Source organism: Sturnira hondurensis, unplaced genomic scaffold (assembly GCF_014824575.4).
Source record: "Sturnira hondurensis isolate 20B ecotype Veracruz unplaced genomic scaffold, ASM1482457v3 Scaffold0001074, whole genome shotgun sequence".
Taxonomy (NCBI): Eukaryota; Metazoa; Chordata; class Mammalia; order Chiroptera; family Phyllostomidae; genus Sturnira; species Sturnira hondurensis.
Window position 1 is genome coordinate 991,768 of NW_028073705.1, and position 21,652 is coordinate 1,013,419.

The window sequence follows — 21,652 nt, forward strand, 5'->3', positions numbered from 1 at the left end:
TATTAAGGTAGAACCTTCTTTGCACAGAAAGTTCAAATACTGCAGTGGAACAAGTAAGTAGATGGATGGTGGGAGCCAGGTTTATCCTTGTCAGGGCATTTGCAGACAAGGAAGAAGGTAAGATTAGTACTGAATTAGACTTAGACATGTTAGTATGAATACATACACACACACACACACAGATGGACATATATAGAAACAATTATAGCTCTGTGCATATACCTGAATGTTTCCTAGCTCTTTCTGCTGAGATAGCTTAAGGGTAGTGATAGCCCAGTAACACCTAGCACATCAGTGCCCAGATCTTGGTTTCTAAATACTATCTTCCAATGAAAGGAACTAGGAATCCTTAGAGAAATGGCTAGTTCTAGGGCTGGGACAGTAAAAATACAGTATTTTTTAACTATAAATAAAAAGGATAGGACATGCCTCTCAATGGTGAAAGCTGGAAGGGTTTGATCAACAAAATAAATAACATGATATTGGATTATAACCCAAAGTATTTAATAAATATACATGATATGTAAATATCATCCTAATATAAATAGCTGAACAAGTAAATAATGAAGTACAATAAAAAAATCTTTCTTACAAATAATATATATAGCTATAGCTCCCTGCGAGAAGTAAAGCTTACCCTCACTCTGCAATGTAGGCTGAATTTAGTCAGAGATTTCCAAATAAGAGAGTATGTAAAGAGGAGAAAAAGCAACTTAACTGTGAGGAAACCCAGTAAACACTACATTAACCAAGTGGTCAAGGTTAACATCGCAAGTGATGAGTCTATGTTTCCTGATATGATATGATGAAAAATGTACCTCACCTTTGTGGTACTCCCTCTCAAACCCGTAACCCTAGTCTAGTCATGAGAAAAGCATCAGATAAACCAAAAATGTGGGACAGTCTGTAGAGTACCTGACTAATATTTCTCAAGACTGTCAAGGTCAAGGAAAACCTGGGAAACTGTCACATATCAAAGGTACTACAGAAACATGATGACTAAATGCCATGTGGTGTCTTGGATTGGATTCTGGCACAGAGAAAATACACCAGTGGGAAAACTGGTGAAATGTAAATGAGGTCTCAATTTTAATTAATAGCAATGTTCCAGTGTTGGTTTCTTGGTTGTGACAAGTGTGCTATAGTAATATAGGATGTTACTATAATGGGAACTGGGTGAGGAGGTTATGGGAACTTTCTGAATTATCTTTGTAACTTTTTTGTAAGTCTAAAATTATCCAAAGAAATATTATTTAAAAAGTTAAGAAGGCCTGAAATAAAACAGACATTAGCAAAGCCACTGTGATTGAAGCCCAGAGTCCTGATTGCCTGGCCTCTCTCTCACTCCTTTCACTGCCTCCCAGTCTGACTCCCTTTTTTCCTTGTTCCCCAGGGTTCTCTGGCTTCTGTTTTGCAATCTGCTGCCCCATAGAATTAAATCCAAACTCCTTGACTATTCTTCTGGGGACCTTTATATTTTCACCCTTGCCAAGCTTTCATCTTCATCATCGGTTGACCTCTTGCCTTCTCTATTTATTTTCTTCATCTGTTCTGAAGGCAATTTCTTTTCTTCAAGCAGACTATGACCTTCCTCTTGATTGTACACATGCTTTTCTTTTCATTTGGAACACTTTTCTCAAGCGTGTTCAGCTTCAGAAACTTCATTCTATGCCCTCTTTACAGATTCTAGAATTCAAGAATCCTCTTTGAAGTCTCTAAGGGGAAAAGATGCATTCTGAAAGTATTTCTGCAATAGTGTGTAGTCCCTCCTGGTTGTCTGTATGCATCTCTGTATGCATACATCTTTTCTCCGACTGGTAACAAGCTTCTGAAGGACATGGCATTCATCTCTATCAAGCACAGTGCCTCACATATAGTAGATATTCAGTAAATATTAAATAGATGGATGGATGTATAGTGCAATTTTATTGAAAGTAAGGTATTTCCTGTTTTGTAGCATTTCTATTTGAATGTATTTGTTATAAAATTATAAATTTAACATTTTAATAAGCAAGTCAATCCCAATTTGTCAATGTAAAGAGAAAAGCATTGAATTTTCAGGAGTAACAGTCTTAATTCAACCAGTATGCATATAAAAAATATTGAGGGGGTGGGGTTTTAGTCCTCTAAAGAACCAAAATTCTACATGGTGTATGCTTTACAGTAAATTAAATATGTACTGTAATGTTGTTTTTCAGTCCTCCTGCATGTCAAGTTGTCAGTAAAACTAGCTGCATGCATTTGTCTTCATTAGCCATTCCAAGGTGATGCAGGTGGCCCAGCTATTCTCAGGCACTTTAATTTGCCAATTATTATACCCATGGCTAAGAACAGATGGTGATTAGTTTCACATTTTGCTCACTGGGCAGCTTAATGTTCTTGTCACCTTACATTGAGTTTTAAATGTGCAAAGCACAAAGAATGTAAAACATGTTTCTCAGACGTCGGGTATGTGTATCATACCTCATAACTTGAATTGCTTCTGGATACAGACATTCAAGGGCCTGACTAAACAAGAACAAGGTAGCATGGCAAAAGTACATCAAGGAAGCTAATGTGTGTGTATTCACTGACATATTCACACACACACACGTGTATATATATATATGTGTGTGTGTATACATATATATATGTATACACGTGTGTATGTATACACATATATTTATGAAGGCTCAGATGTATATTTTCTTTCATAGAAGCACCATTTGCTAACTTATTGAACCTGAGTGCTAGTTGATAACTTAGATAACTACTATTTAAGGAAAGAAAGAGAAAATTGTAGGATCTTTTTTACAAAATAGCATTCAACCTCCTTTTAACTAAATTTGCTGGGGTAACATTGGTTAATAAAATTACATAGGTTTCAGTGGTACAATTCTGTAATAATATCTGTATATACTATTGAGTGTTTATCACCTTAAGCCAAGTCTCCTTTCATCACAGTTGATTCCCCCTTTACCTTCTTGTACCTTTCCCCACCCTCCTTTCCCTCTGGTAATTACCATACTATTGTCTATGAGGGCTTTTTTTTCTTAATCCCTTCACCTTTTTTTTTTAACAACCTCCCAAACCCCTCCCCTCTGAGAGATGTCAGTCTGTTCTTTGTATCTATAAGTCCATTTCTATTTTGTTTCTTAGTTTATTTTGTTGATTAATTTCCACATATAAGTGAAATCATATGGTATTTGTCTTTCTCTGACTGGCTTCTTTCACTTAGCTTATTAATTTCCAGGTCCATCCATGCTACCACAAATGGTAAGATTTGCTTCTATTATATGGCCAAGTGGTATTCCATTGTATAACTGTACCATAGCTGTTTTATCCACTCATCTATTGATGGACACTTGGGCTGCTTCCAAATATTGGCTACTGTAAATAATACTGCAGTGAACATAGGGGTGCATATGATTGAAGTCTATCCAGAAAATATTCAGCCATTGTTAATATAATAAGAACAGTTTGTGCAACATCTGTTTAACCTGGCAGCCAAGAAGAGTGGACTGGAATGTGCATGTGTGAACATAATGATTTTACTGTACCAATCAGAGGGGGTGGTACTAGCCCATTGAGTGAGTATCTGTACTGTGTGGCCACCACATTCAAAATGACTGAGTCAGTACAGCAACAAACCTGCATCAAATTTTGCATTAAGCTTGAATATTCCTCTGTGAAAACTATTCAGATGATTCAGAAGGCTGCAGCTATAGGCAACTGGCGATTGCAGCTTCATCACAACAATGCTTCCACTTATGCATCATATCTTGCACAGAATTTTTTGGCAAAACATCAGATCGCCCAGGTGACTCAGCACCCCTACAACCCAGATTTGGTGCCCTGAGACTTCTGGCTTTTCTCAAACTAAAATCACCTTTGAGAGGGAAGAGATTTCAGACCACCAATGAGGTTCAGGAAAATACTATGGACAGCTGATGAAAATTGAAAGAACTGTGTGAATTGAGTAGAACCCAGGGTGCCCAGTTTGAAGGGGACTGAGGGGTCATTGTCCTATGTACAATGTTTCTTATATCTTGTTCAGTAAATCTATTTTTCACATTACATGACTGGATACTTTATGGAAAGGCTTCGTATATTCTTTTGAATTAGTGTTTTGAGTTTCTTTGGATACACTCCCAGAAGTGGAATCACTGGATCATAAGGCAGTTCCATTTTTAATTTTTTAAAGTATCTCCATACTGTTGTCCCCATGGCTGCATTAATCTACATTCCTGCCAACAGTGCACAAGGTATCCCTCTTCTCCACATCCTCACCAACACTTGTCTGTTTATTTTACTATTTTTAATATATTTTATTGATTATGCTATTATAGTTGTCCCATTTTCTCCCCTTTATTCCCCTCTGCCCTGCACACCCCTTGCCACCTACATTCCCCCTCTTTAGTTCATGTCTATGGGTCATACATATAAGTTCTTTGGCTTCTACACTTCATATACTATTCTTAACCTCCCCCTTTCTATTTTCTACCCACCATTTATGCTGCTTATTCTCTGTACCTTTTGCCCCTCTCTTCTCCTCCTACTCTCCCACTGATAACCCTCCATGTGATCTCCATTTCTGTGATTCTGTTCCTGTTCTAGTTGTTTGCTTAGATTTTTTTAGGTGCAGTTGTTGATAATTGCGAGTTTATTATCATTTTACTGTTCCTATTTTTTATCTTCTTTTTCTTAGATAAGTCTCTTTCACATTTCATATAATAAGGGCTTGGTGATGATGAACTATTTTAACTTGACCTTACCTGGGAAGCAGTTTTTCTGCCCTTCCATTATAAATGAGAGCTTTGCTGGATAGAGTAATCTTGGATGTAGGTCCCTGCCTTTCATGACTTGGAATACTTCTTTCCAACCCCTTCATGCCTGCAAAATTTCTTTTGAGAAATCAGCTGACACTCTGATGGGAACTCCTTTGTAGGTAACTGTCTCCTTTTATCTTGTTGCTTTTAAGATTCTCTCCTTACCTTTAATTGTAGCTAATGTAATTGTGATGTGCCTTGATGTGTGAGTCCCTGGGTCCAACTTCTTTGGGACTCTCTGAGCTTCCTGGGCTTCCTGAAAGTCTATTTCTTTTGCCAGATTGGGGAAGTTCTCCTTCATTATTTGTTCAAATAAGTTCTCAATTTCTTCCTCATCCTCTTTTTCATCTGGTACTCCTATGATTTGGATGTTGGAATGTTAAAAGATGTCCTGGAGGTTCCTAAGCTTCTCATTTTTTGAATTCTTGTTTCTTCATTCTGTTCTGGTTGAGTATTTATTTCTTCCTTTTGCTCCATATTGTTGACTTGAGTCCCGGTTTCTTTCCCGTCACTGTTGGTTCCCTGTACATTTTCCTTTTCATAGCCTTCATTTTTTCCTCTAATTTGTGACCATATTCAACCAATCCTGTGAGTATCCTGATTACCAGTGTATTGAACTGTGTCTCTGATAGGTTAGCTATCTCTTTGTTGTTTTTTTCTGGAGCTTTGATCTGTTCTTTCCTTTGGGCCTTTTTTTTTTTTTTTTTTGGTCTTTGTGGACCTGTTACATAGTAAGGGGTGGAGCCTTAGGTGTTAACCGAGGTGGGGTAACCCACATCACTGTGTTGTGATACTGTATGTGGGGCAGGGGTCCAGAGGATACATTGCCACTTACCACTCTGCTGGTGTTCAGTCACTTCCCCCTTTACCCACAATCTAATTGGGCCCTTCTGATACTGATTCCTAGGTGGGTGGTTTTGTGTACATTCTAGAACCCTGTGGATCTCTCCAGTGAACAATCCTGTAAGGCTGAGAGTTTCTCCTGCTGCCTCAACCCCCACAGGTGTTTTCAGTCATAGGCTTTGAGGGTTGAATTCCCCACACTACAACCCTGGATTTCATGGTCTATCTTGCTCCCCAGTTCTTTTTCCCAGTTTATCTGTACATGAATGTGGGACCACCCAGTCCGCAAGCCACTGCCTCAACCAGTCCTCCAGCCACTCACTGCCTTGCTGCAAGTCCTCTTCACCCGGCTGCCTGTCTCCCTCTCTCCTATCCCATCATACCCGTCTGGATGATAGTTTCTTCTTTATCTCCTTGGTTGTCAGACTTCCATGCAGTTTGATTTTCTGTCAGTTCTTGTTGTTTTTGTTTTTAAATTTGTTGTTCTTTTGGTTGTGTGAGGAGATACAGTATATCTACGTACACCTCCATCTCGGCCAGAGGTCTGTTGTCTGTTGATTTATTGATGATAGCCATTCTGACAGGTTTAAGGTAATATCTCACTGTGGTTTGAATTAGCATTTCTCTGATGATTAATGATGTTGAGCATCTTTTAATATGTCTATTGGCCATGTGTATGTCCTCTTTGGAGTAGTGTCTGTTCAGGTCCTTTGACCATTTTTTAACTAGGTTGCTTGTTATTTTGGTGTGGAATTTTATTAGTTCTTATTTTTTTTAAATGTTTTAAATTTATTTTAATCATTTTTGTTATTATTCTATTATAGTTATCCTAATTTTCCCCTTTTGCCTTCCTCTACCTATCCCCCCCCAATTCCCATAGTCAATTCCCAAACTGTTTCCCATGTCTATGGGTCATTCATACATGTTCTTTGTCTAATCCCTTTCCATTCTTTCCGCCATTATCTCCCTCCCCCCCACCCCTCTGGTCACTTGCAGTTTGTTCCATGTTTCTATGCCTGTGTATAAGTTCTTTGTAAATTTAGATATTAACCCTTTATCAGCTGTATCATTGGCTAATATGTTCTCCCATTCAGTGGGTTATTTTTTTATTTTGTTGATGGCTTCCTTTTCTGTGCAAAAACTTTTTAGTTTGATGTAGTCCCATTCTTTTTTGTTTCCCTTTTCCTAGGAGATAGAAAAAATATTTCTGTGAGAAATGTTGGAAATTTACTGCCTATGTTATTTTTCAGCCTTAATAATTGCCTCCTTTAAATGTTCTCAGGCAATACAGGTTACCCAAAACACAGGATGAGATGCACCCTTTACTACCTTATATCTTGGACAATTTTTCCTTAGCTATGTACTAATACCTTCTAAAAATTGTCATAGAGAGGTAGAAACTTCCCTTTGGAAAATCCGAAACCACTCTGGCAGTTTTGTCTGCCATTCTTTTATTTAATTGCCTGGGAGTGAAGTCAACTCATTTATGGAGACTTAAACTAGGACTATTATTAGCAGAAAAGATTATTTAACATTATAGGAAGGCATGGGAAAATGTCAGGCACACAGCATCCCAAACATAAACTTTATTTGCTACCCTCTAGAAGAATTTGTTTGCATATAATGTTGTTCACACCACTGATAGCAGAAAATTTATTTAATAACTACTCAGAATTAATATGCTATAGTATGCATGAGTGCCTAATTTAATTTATCTCTGATTAAGCCTATTATGTTTGAGATCACTTTACAGAAGAGATTTTTTTTTTGCCAGCTGTAAGCTTATTTGAATTGTAATGTAAGTTAATAATGTGTGAAAAACAAGTTATGCCTCCTTTTAAATGTTAATTTTGCCACCTGACTTCCTGAGATGATACATATCCAGATCATTTATTGGCATTTAGTTAATATCTTCCATGAAGAACAGATAGTGGAATAAATATTAACATTTACTATTTTAGAAGGCAAAGACAAATGGAACAGTGATACTTTATTTTTGAAATACAGAGAAAAACCCATTGCATTATGAAAGCAATTTAAAAAATTAATTTATAATCATGTAACAACAAAAACAAGAACACATGATCTTTGTATGATTTTTATTCTAAATGTATTCCTTTAACATTAGTATGTGATCAAATATATTGCAAACCTCAAGTGTTTGGCAATGATCTCTGCAGCATTTGCCTCTATTGCAAGATGACTGATTCTCGTCAGTGGTCCCAGTATGAGAGAAGGGACTTATGCAGTTCTCTTCAGTGGCTTGTTTTCCATGTTATAGGACAAGCTTATCTTTATGATTATGTTAAACCAACTGCTTCATCTACCTATCTTCTTTTCGGTGTCAAAAGGCTTATCACCAAAAAAATGATTGAATTAATTATTTCTCCTTGCTCAGCATTTGGCCTTATGTAGAGCTATACCTTGATATAGTTGCAACTATACCTTGATATAGTTGCATTGCTCAGGATGTGAACTCTATTATTTGTATATATATTTAAATTTGGTAATCTGATGACTTCAATATTGCCTTTCTCCACTTTCTGGCTCTCTCATAGAAATTTTACCCAATATTCAAGGCCTTCTTAAAATCCTACCTGCTCTGTGCAGATTTTCCAACCATCTCAGGCCATAGCCATTTCCCCTACTGCAGTCATTTGCTTGATCATTTGGTTATCTTTCACCTATTCAACAGTGAGCTCTCTTAAGGCATAGAACTCGAGTTTTATATATTTATGTCCACACAGTGCCTAGTATAGTTTCTTCTGCAAAAATCATGTCAGTAGATGGTAGTGATTGATAATCAGAATGAAAATATGACAAAGAAGAAACTCATATATTAGGAACCCTAGGTGAATACATTTAAAGTCAGTTTGTGGGTTCTCATTTGTTTTAAATGTGAAGTGGAAACTCACATGTAATAATATTTAAAAACTAAATGAGCAATAATGAAATGTATTTCTCCTTGTTTTGAATGGCCCTTGACAAATTTACACTAGTTTGAATTTCAAAATGAATGTACTGTTTCTTAGTTTACATGAGAATCAGCTGGGGAATTTCAAACACATATCTGATGACTGGGACTCACCTTCAGATCAGTTTATCAGAGAATAAGATCATTTTTGAAAACCTAACCACATGATTCTAGTAAGAAGCCAGAATTGAGAACCACAGGTGTAAAGGAAATGTAAAGGTCATTAAATTCATTCATCTATCTGGTGTTTAATTGCTTTCTACAGCTGTTTAGCAATGAAAGAAAAGTACTTCTAATAGGAGGCTTGAAATTGCAACTTTTGATGCAGACATTCATTGCTGTATCCACTGCCTCAGTCTGTCATGGACTGACTTGCTATTAGGTGTTAGTACGGAAAGTCCTGCACAGTGGGAGTACCTCTCAGTACTGGGCAAACCAGGACATTTGGTCACCCTGCTACCAACATACTTATTCTTTGGATACTGCAGAATTGTGTTTCGGTAAATTTTCTTTTGAGAAGAAGAAAAAGTATTTTTGTTAGTGTAGAATATTTGAAAAATAGAAATAATTACAACACTTTAAAACCTTAGCACCCCTTAGGGTAAAGAAACATATCAAGAGAAAAATGGAAAACATTACAACAAGTTCTTGTAGAATTCCTGCAGTTAAGATGGAGGAGAATTTATTGCATGTATAGTGATTAATTTGAGAACATCAAAATATTAATTTGCTTTTATTTCTGCTATATAGACAAATTAAGAATGATTTTGTAGTATAAGGAGCATTAAATGAAAATCTCAAACTTGTAAATAAAATCCACTAAACTATAAGCTCTTTGGAGATAATTATTTTTACAAAGAGACATATTCAAGGCTGTTAGAAAAGTTACTTACAGAGCATCTGGCTCCCAGGCATTTTTTTGGTAGGTTTGTCAGACTCTTTGCTATTATACATCCTTTTATTCCCAGTAACATTTGGCACAATCCCTTCCTTTCAGATAAAATAAATGTTGGTAGATTGATAGAAAAAGTGCAAGCATTTTAATAACAGAAATAACTTTAAGTGTTTAATTTATAATTGTAGCATTAAAAAGTATTCATTGTGAATGCCCATTTGAGTTCTGTTTTGATACCATGGCGTAGTCCTGCAGTTTAAGGATTTATTTATCCCACAGTTATTTGCTGTTCAGGTCACACTGATCACTGACCAGCCAGTGCAATCGCCACATAGTTCATTTCATTCATTTCATTTCATTCATTCATTTCATTCATCAACTGCCAAAATTGTCATATGTGTCACAATCATCTATCTCCATAACCAAATCAAATCCACTGAATTGGGAGCAATTCAGCCAATGCTTTGGTGATCAACGGCCCGAGATATTGATGGTATCACATAGATGAGATGTTAAACTATACTTTGAAATGTCTAGTTTCACTGAAATTGTGGTAGATTTTTCTCCCACTCTAAAATTTGTATGGTACTATAAGAGAAAGCATTAGTGAGTAAAACTGATATGCTTCCCCTTTCTCCCTTAACCAAAACATTTAGCTGAAGTTGTAAAACTCAGAGAAACACATTATAGAATGCAAGATTGCCGATCAACTCATGCATCCTTTCCAAAATATTTTAATGAGTTGTATATGAGGGGGAAAAAGTGGGGAGGATTTTTTAGGCAAATAGGTTTGTAATATGCTAGATAAAACAAAATTAAACCGGTACCTTGAATGGGGGAGGGAGGAGGGCATGAGGCAAAACATGCATGTTCCAAAATTAGAAAACTCTTTAGAGTGAACATCTTGAGACTTCATTCAACCTTCTAATTTTGCAGTTAAACATATTGTGTTTCAAAAAGGTTAAACAACTGATCTAGAGTCAAATACTTACTTTAATTTTTTCCAGGCCTCCAGTTTTTTTTTTCCTTCTTCCCCCAGTTTTTATACTGATTTCCCTAGTTGCCTGTAAGAACTTTCTTCATCTTTCTTGAGTAGCTAGCTGATGATTGCTTCTAGTTGAACAAGTTATCAGTGATGTGATTCCTAAAAATGGAAGCAAAAACTGTTCACTTATAAAAATGTACTTATATTTTCTTTCATTTTATTATATTATTTCATTGCCATTTACCCCCCTGACACCACACCCACGATCACCACACTGTTGTTCATGTCCATGGGTCCTTTTTCCTTTCTGACCAATTCCCCTACCCACTAACCTCCCTCCTCTCAGTAGCTGTCATCCTGATCTCTATGAGTCTCTCTATTTTTCTTGTTAGTTCAGTTGGTTCATTGGAGTCCACATATGAGTGAAATTGTATGGTATTTGTCTTTCTCTGACTGGCTTATTTCACTTACCATAATGTTCTCCAGGTCTATCCATGTTGTCACAAAGAGGAAAATTTTCTTATTTTTTACCACTGAGTAGTATTCCATTGTGTAAATGATGTGAAAAGATGTACTTTTAGAGTTTAAAGTTTCAGTATCTTCTCATGTTCTGATTTTAAAGCTTTTATTGAGTACCTATAGTATACCAGGTTCTTTACATGTATTACATGATTTAATCATAATTAAAACCTGCAAAATAGATATTATGTCCATTTTTCCTGTTGGAAAAATTATTAGCTTCCTGAAGGTCATATATTCAGTAAGTAAAAGAGTTAGTATTTAAAACAAGTACAATCAGACTAGAAAGTCATCTCATCAACCTTAAAGATATGATTAAAGCTTCATTAGAAGTGACAACACGATTAATTTTTTTAAGTTATTGGCCCACAATTAAGTACGGCATAGTTCAGAGATATTACATAATTTTAGGTAAACAAATTTGTAAGAAATGTACTCAGGAAAATAAAAAATATATTCAAGAAATATATTTAAAGGATAACTAGCAAGCTGACTAAAATTTACTTTGGAGATGAGGTGAGGAATACATAGACAGTCACATTAGTATATACATGTACAAGTATGCAAGAATTTAAGCCATTTATGCATTCTCTGGCTATACCTTTTAGGGCAGTAAAAGGGTAAGTACTTAATTGAAAGGTAATGTGGGCCTGAGATTGTGAGAATTTCTTATATGGATAGCTTTTTGCTGGATAATGGTGATTTTTATATTAATTTTCGATATATGTTGAATGAACGAGTAGAGTTTCACAGTTAATATTCAATGATATAAATTACTCAACAGCCTTCCAAGTGATAATCATTGTTTAGAGTTATCTTATTTAATAAACTTACATAAATGTTTTTAAAATAATTATTTATTTGGGCCAATCTTCTTGTTATTTTGTTTTTAAATTATTTTCTTGATGTCTGTTTTTTTTTTCTTATTTACCCCTTCTTCTTGCCTTCCTGTGGATTGAGAAATTGATGTGGCATCCTCCTCAAATTTTGCTTCAAGTTTCTGGAGCCAAGATAGCAGCGAGATGCTCTAATGATACATTCGTGGAGTAGTTCACCTTACTTTGCCCTATGCTTCTTAGTAAATAACAGAATTAAAATGATTTGTCAATAGTCTGCCCAAAAGTAGGTATTAGGTACTTAGTTGGGGGTAATACCTAGAGTTCTCTGGGTAAACAAACTATAGTGAAGAACATAAGTACATATAATTTCAAAGTAAAATTTGTAAGACTAGGAACTGGAGCAAGGAATCAAAAACTGTAAGAAAATAGCCCTGGCTGATATAGCTCAGTGGATTGAACACAGGCCTGCAAAGCAAAGAGTCACAGGGTTGAGTCCCAGTCAGGGCATATGCCTGGGTTGTAGGCCAGGTCCCCAGTTGGGAGTGAGCAGGGGGCAACCACACATTGATGTTTCTCTCCCTCTCTCCTTCCCCTCCCCCTCTCTAAAAAATAAAATAAATAAAGTCTTTTTAAAAACTATAAGAAAGTAAGTAGAGGTGAGAGTGAAGAAACAGGAGGAAATGCTTCTAAACAAGGAATGCCATCAGTATTCTGGAAGGCAGCACTGTGATGGAGCAGGAGGAGCTGAAGTGTGCTGAGAGAAGCTTCAGACTCATTCTCAGCACTCTGGGAAGTCTCAGGAGGGGTACAAGGGTGAGATGAAAAGGGGAGACTTGTTAAAAGTGGTTACAGAGCAGTTAATGGAATGTAGTGTGTGAAGTATTTAGATGCTGTTCCTTTCCTTTTCTTACTCTGCCAGTACCAATTCTCCATCCCTGGTGGAAGTGTGAGGGGTAATCTTGGGATACGCTGAATCAAAGATGCTCTGGACTCAGGGAAACGAGGCCAATGGGACAAAGATAAAACTTGACAAAGAGACGTAAGACCCTCCTGGATGGTTTCACAACATAACTCACAGAGCACTATAGCCAGTGATACCTAGAGCCATGGACAGGCTTGTTAGGTAGGAGTTTGAAGGATTCTTATCTAAAGAAATTGAAAAGCCCAAAGAAATGGTCTGACTAGCTTTTAGAATCCCTATTGAAACAGATGGATGCCTCACTCAGTTATATCACAGGCATTAGGTATGCCTTGCCTCCACCTAGGGTTTCCAGTCAATCTAGTTAGGTTTCTAGTCAATATGTTTCAATACATATAAAATTCAATATAAATGAATTTTATATTTTACATATATTTGTATATCCATACATTTAAGTTATTCATACATATAAACAAATATAATATATGAATGTTAAATATTAATGAGTAGTGAGAGGTTCACCAGATATTTAGTGTAGCCCCCAATATGAAATAGAGAATAAAATATTTCTTGCCATTCTCTTCTTGCTTGGAGTGTTTCCATTGAGAAGTCAGCAGCTAACCTTATTGGGGCTCCCTTGTATGTTACTTCCTTTTTCTTCCTTGCTGCCTTTAAGATTCTCTCTTTGTCTTGGAATTTAGCCATTTTAATGATGATGTGTCTTGAAGTGGGCCTCTCTGGGTTCCTCTTCAATGGGATTGTCTGTGATTCCTGGATTCATGTAACTTTTTCTCTCATCAAATTAGGAAAATTTTCCATCATTACTCTTTCAAATAGGTTTTCTATCCCTTGTTCTTCTTCTTATCCTTCCTATTATTTGGATATTATTACGTTTCATATTTTCTTACATTTTTCTTAGTCCCTCTTCATTCTTTTTGAGCCTCTTTTCCCTTCCTTGCTCTTTCTGGGAGATTTTTTCTACTTTGTCCTCCAACTCGCTGATCCGATCTTTTGCCTCATCGATCCTGCTTTTCATTCCTTCTACTGTGTTCTTCAGTTCCAAAATTGTATTCTTCATTTCTTCTTGGCCTTTGCTGATAGTTTCTATTTCCTTTTTCATGGTGATATAGTTTGTGGAGAGCTCATTGTAGCTCCCCTCTAGTTTCTGGTAGCTCCTCTCTAGTTTCTGGTAGCTCATTGTGAGCTCTTTGAATTTCCTGATAACTAGTACTTTGAATTCAATATCTGATAGCTGACTTGCCTCTCTTTCATCTGACATTATTTCTGAGACTTCCACCTTTTCTTTCATTTGGGCATTGTTTCTTTTCTTCCCATTGCTTATGAGACTCTTCTTGTTAGCCTCAGCTTCCTAAATTGATCTGTTCTGACTCCCTGGGTTTATGGTGTGAACTTCTGTGGTAGAATACCTGTGAAAGTCAGTGGTGCAGTCTCCTGCAGGTATCTTGATGTTCTCTGCTTCTACCTACTGCTTTCTTTGTGTGTGTGTGATCAGTTGGAGGGGGAGGCAAAATGGTTTATGACAGCAGGAGAGTACTTTATGATATTTACAGTCACAGCTGGTGGAGAAGAGATAGAAGATCTTTAGGCTATATATAGTGTTAACTGTAATCTTCAACCCAATTTGCCACTTTTAAGAAAGGATAGACCAAAGATAAGTCTCGTGTTGGGGTGGGAAGTCTTGTGAGCTGTATCTAGAAAGCAGTGAGGTTGCGGGTGGTCAGATTTTGAGGTAAGGTGAGAATAAAGAATAGAAAATAGGCATAGCATGTGAGCAAGTAGAGTTAATCACTACAGTAATAGAATTCAGGAACCTGTAAAGTGGGGTAAGACCCTAGAGATGTGTTGTGAAGTATTTACAGTGGTATAGAAAGCAACGAACAGACAAACAAACAAACACACCAAAAAAAGGCAGGAGAAGGGAGGAAAAAACAATAAGTTTGGAATGAAAGGAAGAAGGACTAAAACAGGAAAAAAGAAAGGAGAGGAACAAAGTACTTAAAGGTACAGCAACAATAAAATTTAAAAAATATGATTACTAAAAAAAAAAAAAAACGTAAAAAAAAGGTTAAAGAAAAAAACCCCTCACTTGTTGGTTTCAAACTGTCCAATCCAGTTTTTCTGGTTTCGGCAGGACCCCTCTGTGGGCTGGGTTGTAGGCCCAGGCGCACTCCTGCTTGTCTGCCAGGCTACCAGACTGGGGTGCGGGTGCTCACCCACCCGACAGGCTGCCTGGGTCCCACGGGATCTGGTACTGGTCTTTCCCAGTCCTGTGGCTGGGTGAGAAGCAAGTCAAGCTGCCTTCACAGGAGAACACCTCAGTCCAATTTCCAGTAAAATCTTCTCCAGAAAGCCTGCCTCTCAGCCTAGCCCAATCCCCAACCTGACTGGTTAGGACAATGCTCCTCTCAAATTTCCTGGGGTGCATGGCGGGCTGGTGGGCTGGTGACCACAGAGATCGCAACTGCACACGGCCCCCTGTCCTTGCCACCCTCCCTGCAATCCTAGGCAGACAGGTCTCTGCCACCCAGCCCGGCCTAGATGGGGAGGGAGGGAGCCAGCTCTCTTCCAAGGACCCTGCAGCTGGCCCTAGGCTCCACTGGGTGCCGGGCTCCTGATGAGTCCTCTGTGGCACTGGCTGCAGACGGAAGCCTCTACACCCCTAACTCGGGGCAGCGGCAGCTCCGAAGCATTAGGGGCTGGCTGAGGGAAGCCGGCCCTGCTGCTGCCACTTTTGTCTTTACTCACAGGTGCTGGGCCCCCGATGAGTCCTCTGTGGCAGACGCCCCTGTTTCTGGGCACAGACGGAAGTCTCTGGGCCCCGACCGTTGTGGCAGCGGCAGCTCCGAGGTCTTTATGCTCCGGCAGAGGGCTCCTGGTCCCACCACCACCACCCTTGACTTTACTCAGGGGTGCTGGGCTCCCGATGAGTCCTCTGTGGCAGACACCCCAACGCTGGGCACAGATGGAATACTTATTTATTTTTAGACAGAAGGGAAGGGAAGGAGAAAGAGAGGGAGAGAAACATCAATGTGTAGTTGCCTCTCGAGCGCCCCCTACTGGGGACCTGGCTCACAACCCAGGTGTGGGTCCTGACTCGGAATCAAACCAGCAACACTTTGGTTCACACGCCGGTGCTCAATCCACTGAGCCACATCAGCCAGGATCCTCCTTCGATTTTAAATCATACCCTTGATGGGTAGAATAGTGTTGCTTTTAGTTTATTGCTTTTCATCATTTTAAATATTTTGTGCCCATCTCTTTTGGCCTGAAAAGTTTCTCTTGAGTAGTCAGCTGACAGTCTTATGAGAGCTCAGTTGTAGGTCATTGTCTTTCTCTTGCTACTTTTAAGATTCTCTTTTTGTCTTTAACCATTGTCATTTCACTTATGATAATTCTTTGTCAAAAATCTATAATATGATGAGAGATAGTATTATATACATGATATAAAGAGGGTGGTCTATAGAAAAGGAATAATGAAAAAGTAAAAACAAGGTCTTGTAAATTAAACTGTAAAAAAAACATATTAAGAAGATAAAGTCAAGCAAACATTCTAGAAAGTAGATTAACAGGCTAAGATACACACAATGGGGGAGGAAAGGGTTGAGGAAAAAGAAGTGAAAAAATGTACTTTGTCAGTTCATTAGTTTCAGTGTTTTACTATAAGATTTCCAGAAATAGAAAACAGTAGAAAGTGGTGGGAAGATAAGTATTAAACAATAATACAAGAAAAAAATTTTAATTGAATTACAGGAATTTACAGGTTTAAAGGGAAGAGAAAATGCCCAGAATAAAAGATTTTTTTAAGATGATCATTAAGATTCTTTACTATGAGAACTCAGAACACCATGGATTAAAAAGATTTCAAAACCTTCCAGAGAAATAAAGCATGTCACATTTAAACAATCAGGAATCCCCATGGCATCAGGCTTGGCAACTGCATCACTGGCAACTGGAAGCCAATGAAGTACAGCCTTTAACATTCTGAGGAAAATGACTTTTTTACTTGGAATTCAATAACAAGATTAACTATCAAGCATGTGTAACAGTAGAATTAAGACATTAAGACGCACAAAGAAAGTCTCAACAAATTTACTTCCCATGTACCTTTCCTCAGGAAGCTTCTAGAGAATGTGCTCTACAAAAATGAGGCTGTAAACCAAGAAAGAGGAAACCATGGGATCCAAGAAACGGGGGACACAACACAGGCGAGAGGCACAGGGATTTCGCAAGATGATGTTAAAAAGAAGCCCCAGGACAACAGGTGGGCAGCTGGCCTGGGAAACTGACAGACCAGAGGGACTGAATGGGAGGCTCCTAGAGGGTAAAAGTAGGTGTGACAGATTGACCAGTGGGTTAATTACATAAGCAGTTGTTTTAATAGGGCTTTTGTAGTTTCTCTAAATAGTTCAGGAACAGTGTGTAATAGATTAATATATGAAAAGAAGAAATAAAAGACAACATGAGGGAAAAATATTGAACAAGATAGGAAGTATATTCTTCAACTACATTGCCCAACAGTAACAATATTACATTGTCTCACTAATAAACGTAGAATATTAGTTTACCCTCATATTGCTATTTAATCTTCTGAAAACATGGGGGAAGAAAGTTTGTTGGGAGGTGGTGATCAGATAAGAGTGTTACATTTTTCTCATTTTGCATAGTAGTAAGACATTACATAATCTCTGAAAATGAAAACTTAAGAAATATCACTATGTACACATTACTTAAATATATGGAATCAAATATCATAATAAAAATTAAAAGGGATTTCCTCTGCCATGACAGTACTCAACCTCCTTGCAGGGGAGGGGTAGGTTAGAAATGCTGGTTAGTCTTCCTGCCCTGAGCAAGCCCCTAGATTAATCAAATTGAGAAAAAATTGTACCAATATAGGACACTACTCATTCTGGCCAATAAATATCTTTCATTATAGAAGCAAATAACAACACAGTGGTTTCCTCTGAGGAGTAGAAGGCAATGGGTAGGGTCATGTGGGGTAGGGGTTTTCTGTTTCAGCTTAGAGCTTGTACAATGTTATTTGCTTTTTTAACATATAGGCATGTATTACTTGGATAAGTATTAAGTCATTTTAAAAAATCACTGAACTTAGAAATAGAGGTTATAAAACAAAGTACACAAATACTTCTGCAAAAAAAGCAAAACCAAAACCAGAGGAAGAAGTTGATGGTGCTTTTCTCCATATCTTTCAGAACTCATCTGTGTATCCCTTACCTGGTAACAAAGAAGGGGCTGCAGGACCCTCTGCCATTCTCATTCCAGACAGCATCTCCTGTCACCTACCAGTGCTCCCCACATTCTGTGTCTAAGCCCTGCTGGGCCACTTCACGTTCCCTTTACAGTGCCTGTTTTCCCTCACCTGAGCCTTTGCTTACAGTGCACTTATTGTTTCCATATTCACACATATATACGTACACTCTCTCTCCCACTCACATTTACACTCTCATGCCCTCTCAAAGTCCTCTTGTTCTACCTCCATCCCTACCTATACATTATCTCAACTCAGATGGATCCTAGCATTCTCCCCTTTCTTTTAATGTCTGTTGTACTGTCCTATACCACTTTCCATGCCCAGCCTTAAATCACAGTTGATTTTGAACTTTTTCTTTGTTAAAATCCTAGAAGGTGACATGGGCAGGAACCCTATTGCAATAATATTTGTTCCTCCTATAGAGCCTGGCAGAATGCTGACATATTCCACACATTGCCTCAGATAATAATTAAATGAATAAATTAATCTTTTATTAAAAGTGAAATCTGGTCAGTCATTTGGCCCAGTGCTAAACATCTATATTCATGTAAATAAATGGGACCAGAAAGTGAGGATTTTTTGTGTGTCTTTGTTTTAAGGCAGCTTATATCCTTTTTCCTAAGGGGAAAGATCATGCTCAGAGCCCAGAGGGCAAACTATTCCCTAAAATTTTTCTTATACTGCCTTTGTGAGGAATGTGGAAAACTTGTCACCTGGAGGGTTGAAGTTTTTATTTGACTCTTTAGAGTTTACAAGTAGCCTGACACTGAGCAAAGTGTTGCAAGCAGGACATCGCCTTGGCCTCCAGGTAAAGAAGGTCCTGAACATGCCCTTGCACTTGATGGATAGTAACAGCTTAAGATGTGGCAGGAAAAGGCAAAACATCATGAGGCCAGACTATTAACATAAAGAAAGGAAGTTGATAAATACTCAGTGGCATGACATGGTCACCTAGTTAGAGAGCTACAGCTTAGGCTTGCATCCCCAACTTCTCAACCTAACAAATCATACCAGTATTATCTAAAACATTCCATTGATACAAATAACAAAATGCCCATCAATGTGGTGTATGCAAACAGTGGAGTGCTGTGGAGCCTTTAAAAAGAATAAAGTAGGATCTACAAGTTCTGATCTGGTCAGTACCTTAACATAATTGCTAAAAAGGAAAGACTACTGTGGAATAGGGTTACCTCCTTTATGTGATTCAAATACCATCTTTTCAGTGAGACTTCACTTAACCGCTGTATTTGTAATTGCAAATTCCACCTCCTCTTGTTCCTGGCTTTTTCTCCATTAGCATGTATTTCTATTTGATATAATATATATTTTACTCATTTGTTTATGATCTCTCTCTCCTACTGGTATGTAAAGTGTGCAAGGAATTTTGTGCATTTCACTTACTATTTTACCTCCCACTGCCTTAGAATGACTGGGTGAATGAATTTGTTTAAAAAAGTTTATTTTGCCCTGGCTGGTGTAGCTCAGTGGATTGAGTGCGGGCCTGTGAACCAGACGATTGCGGTTCGATTCCCAGTCAGGGCACATGCCTGGATTGCAGGCCAGTTCCCAGCAGGGGACACAAGAGAGGCAACCATATATTGATATTTCTCTCCCTCCCTCCTTCCCTTCCCCTCTGAAGATAAGTAAATAAAGTAAAAATTCTATGCAGCACAAAGAAAGAAGGAGCTACTGCCCTTTGCAACATAATGGATGGAACTGGAAAGCATTATGGTGAGTGAAATAAGCCAGGCGGTGAAAGACAAATACCATATGATCTCACCTTTAACAGGAAGCTAAACAACAAAACAAACAAGCAAGTGAAATATGACCAAAGACACTGAAATACAGAACAGGCTGACAGTGACCAGAGGGGAGAGAGGAGAGAATTTCAGGGGAAAAGGGGAAGGATTCACAGGAACAAGTATAAAGGACACATGGACAATAACTAAGGTGGGGGGGCGGGGAATGGGAGGGAGGTGGGGAGCACTGGAGGGGGTGGGTAGGGTTGGGAATATAAGACAGAAAACTGTACTTGAACAATAATTAAATAAATCTAAATATTTTTTAAAAATTTTAAGTTTTCTTGCGTAGAACAGTTCTCGAAAGCTACCAAACCCAACAGCAGTTACCTCTGAGCAGTAGAACTAGGAGTATATGGGTGGAAGACTAACTTTCAGTGCCTGTATCTCGCTATGTACATGTATCACTGAAGTGTTTCTCAAATGGCGATAATGAAATATAAAATTTAGAAAACATCATTTATTTTTGATTCAGAGATAATAAGTATCATTCACAATCTCTCTTCTTGCTAGAAGTCAAGTTGTAGCTGGGCCACATTTCAAGTCCATGCACTTTATATTTTAGGAAGCCTTTACTAACAAAGACTTTTTTGTGACAGTGGTATCATCTGTAGTTATGCTGGGCAGGAAGGAGTAGGTCAGATATATTTATATCTTATAACTTTTAGGTAAATCCCAGGGAGGTTACTTGGCCACCCTGAATTCCAGTCACCTTTCAGTTACCTTACCTTGCTCATAGGATAATTTTTCCTATGAACAAAGGGTATTACCAAGCAAAACGATATGAAAAGTGTATATTCAGTGTCTAGCAGTATCTGATTCAAGAAAGGGTTCCCTTTTCCCCACAGAAGATAGAAGACTTTTAGTGATGCATTTGTGGCTGTACGTACTCCAAGTGTGGTCCAAGGAGCTTATTAGAAATGCAGAGTCTCAACGCTCATGTGATCTAATGAATCAGAGTCTGTACTTTAACAAAATACCCAGGTGATTCTTATGCACTGTTAAGTCTGAGCAGCTCTGTTTTTATGATTTTTATAGCAGTGTTTCAGGCAGGTGTATATTAAGCATGTGTTTATTTTCTGTATTTTATGATGCTTTGACATCTTAGGGCCTTGCAGACCCTAAGTGGAGGCACTGACCTTCCCAGGGCACCCTAATTCCTAGAGATAGCAAACAGCTTGTCTGGGAGCACCCCTTTCATATGTAGATCATTCAGTCCTGAGTGCTTGTACCCACCAGCCTCCTTTACCAGACTTCTGAAGCCCAGAACTCTATCCTCCTTCCCTGAAACACTGGAGGGCCAGTTATCAGATCACTGGAAACCCCCTGTACCACCTACACCACTGAAATTATTTATACTATCCAGTCTCACACCATCTTGCCCTGTCTTGCTTTGCCTTTCCTGTGGAAGCCACAGTAAATTTTCCCCTCACTTCCTCTGCTTCTGATCTACACTGACGCCTCCCCATGTGGTCCTGTGGGGCTCAGCATGGTATTTCATGCTTCCTCCTCTTGGGAACTGTAAGTAGCAAACTATCTTTTCAGTGGCAAGCATGTCTCTTAATCTGTTGTCCTCACCATACCTGAACACAACTAAATCCCAGTTACATATTAAAACAAGGCTGTCCTTTTAAACTTTTTTCCTAATTCAATGCCACCTGCTCCCCCTCTGCCTTTAACTTGCCAACTTCACTTTCATTTGAAGAAGATTGAGGGTTCCCAGCAGAGCCAGATGTTCTGGTGTGGCATGACTAACAGGCTGAAACGTAGGAGGATGC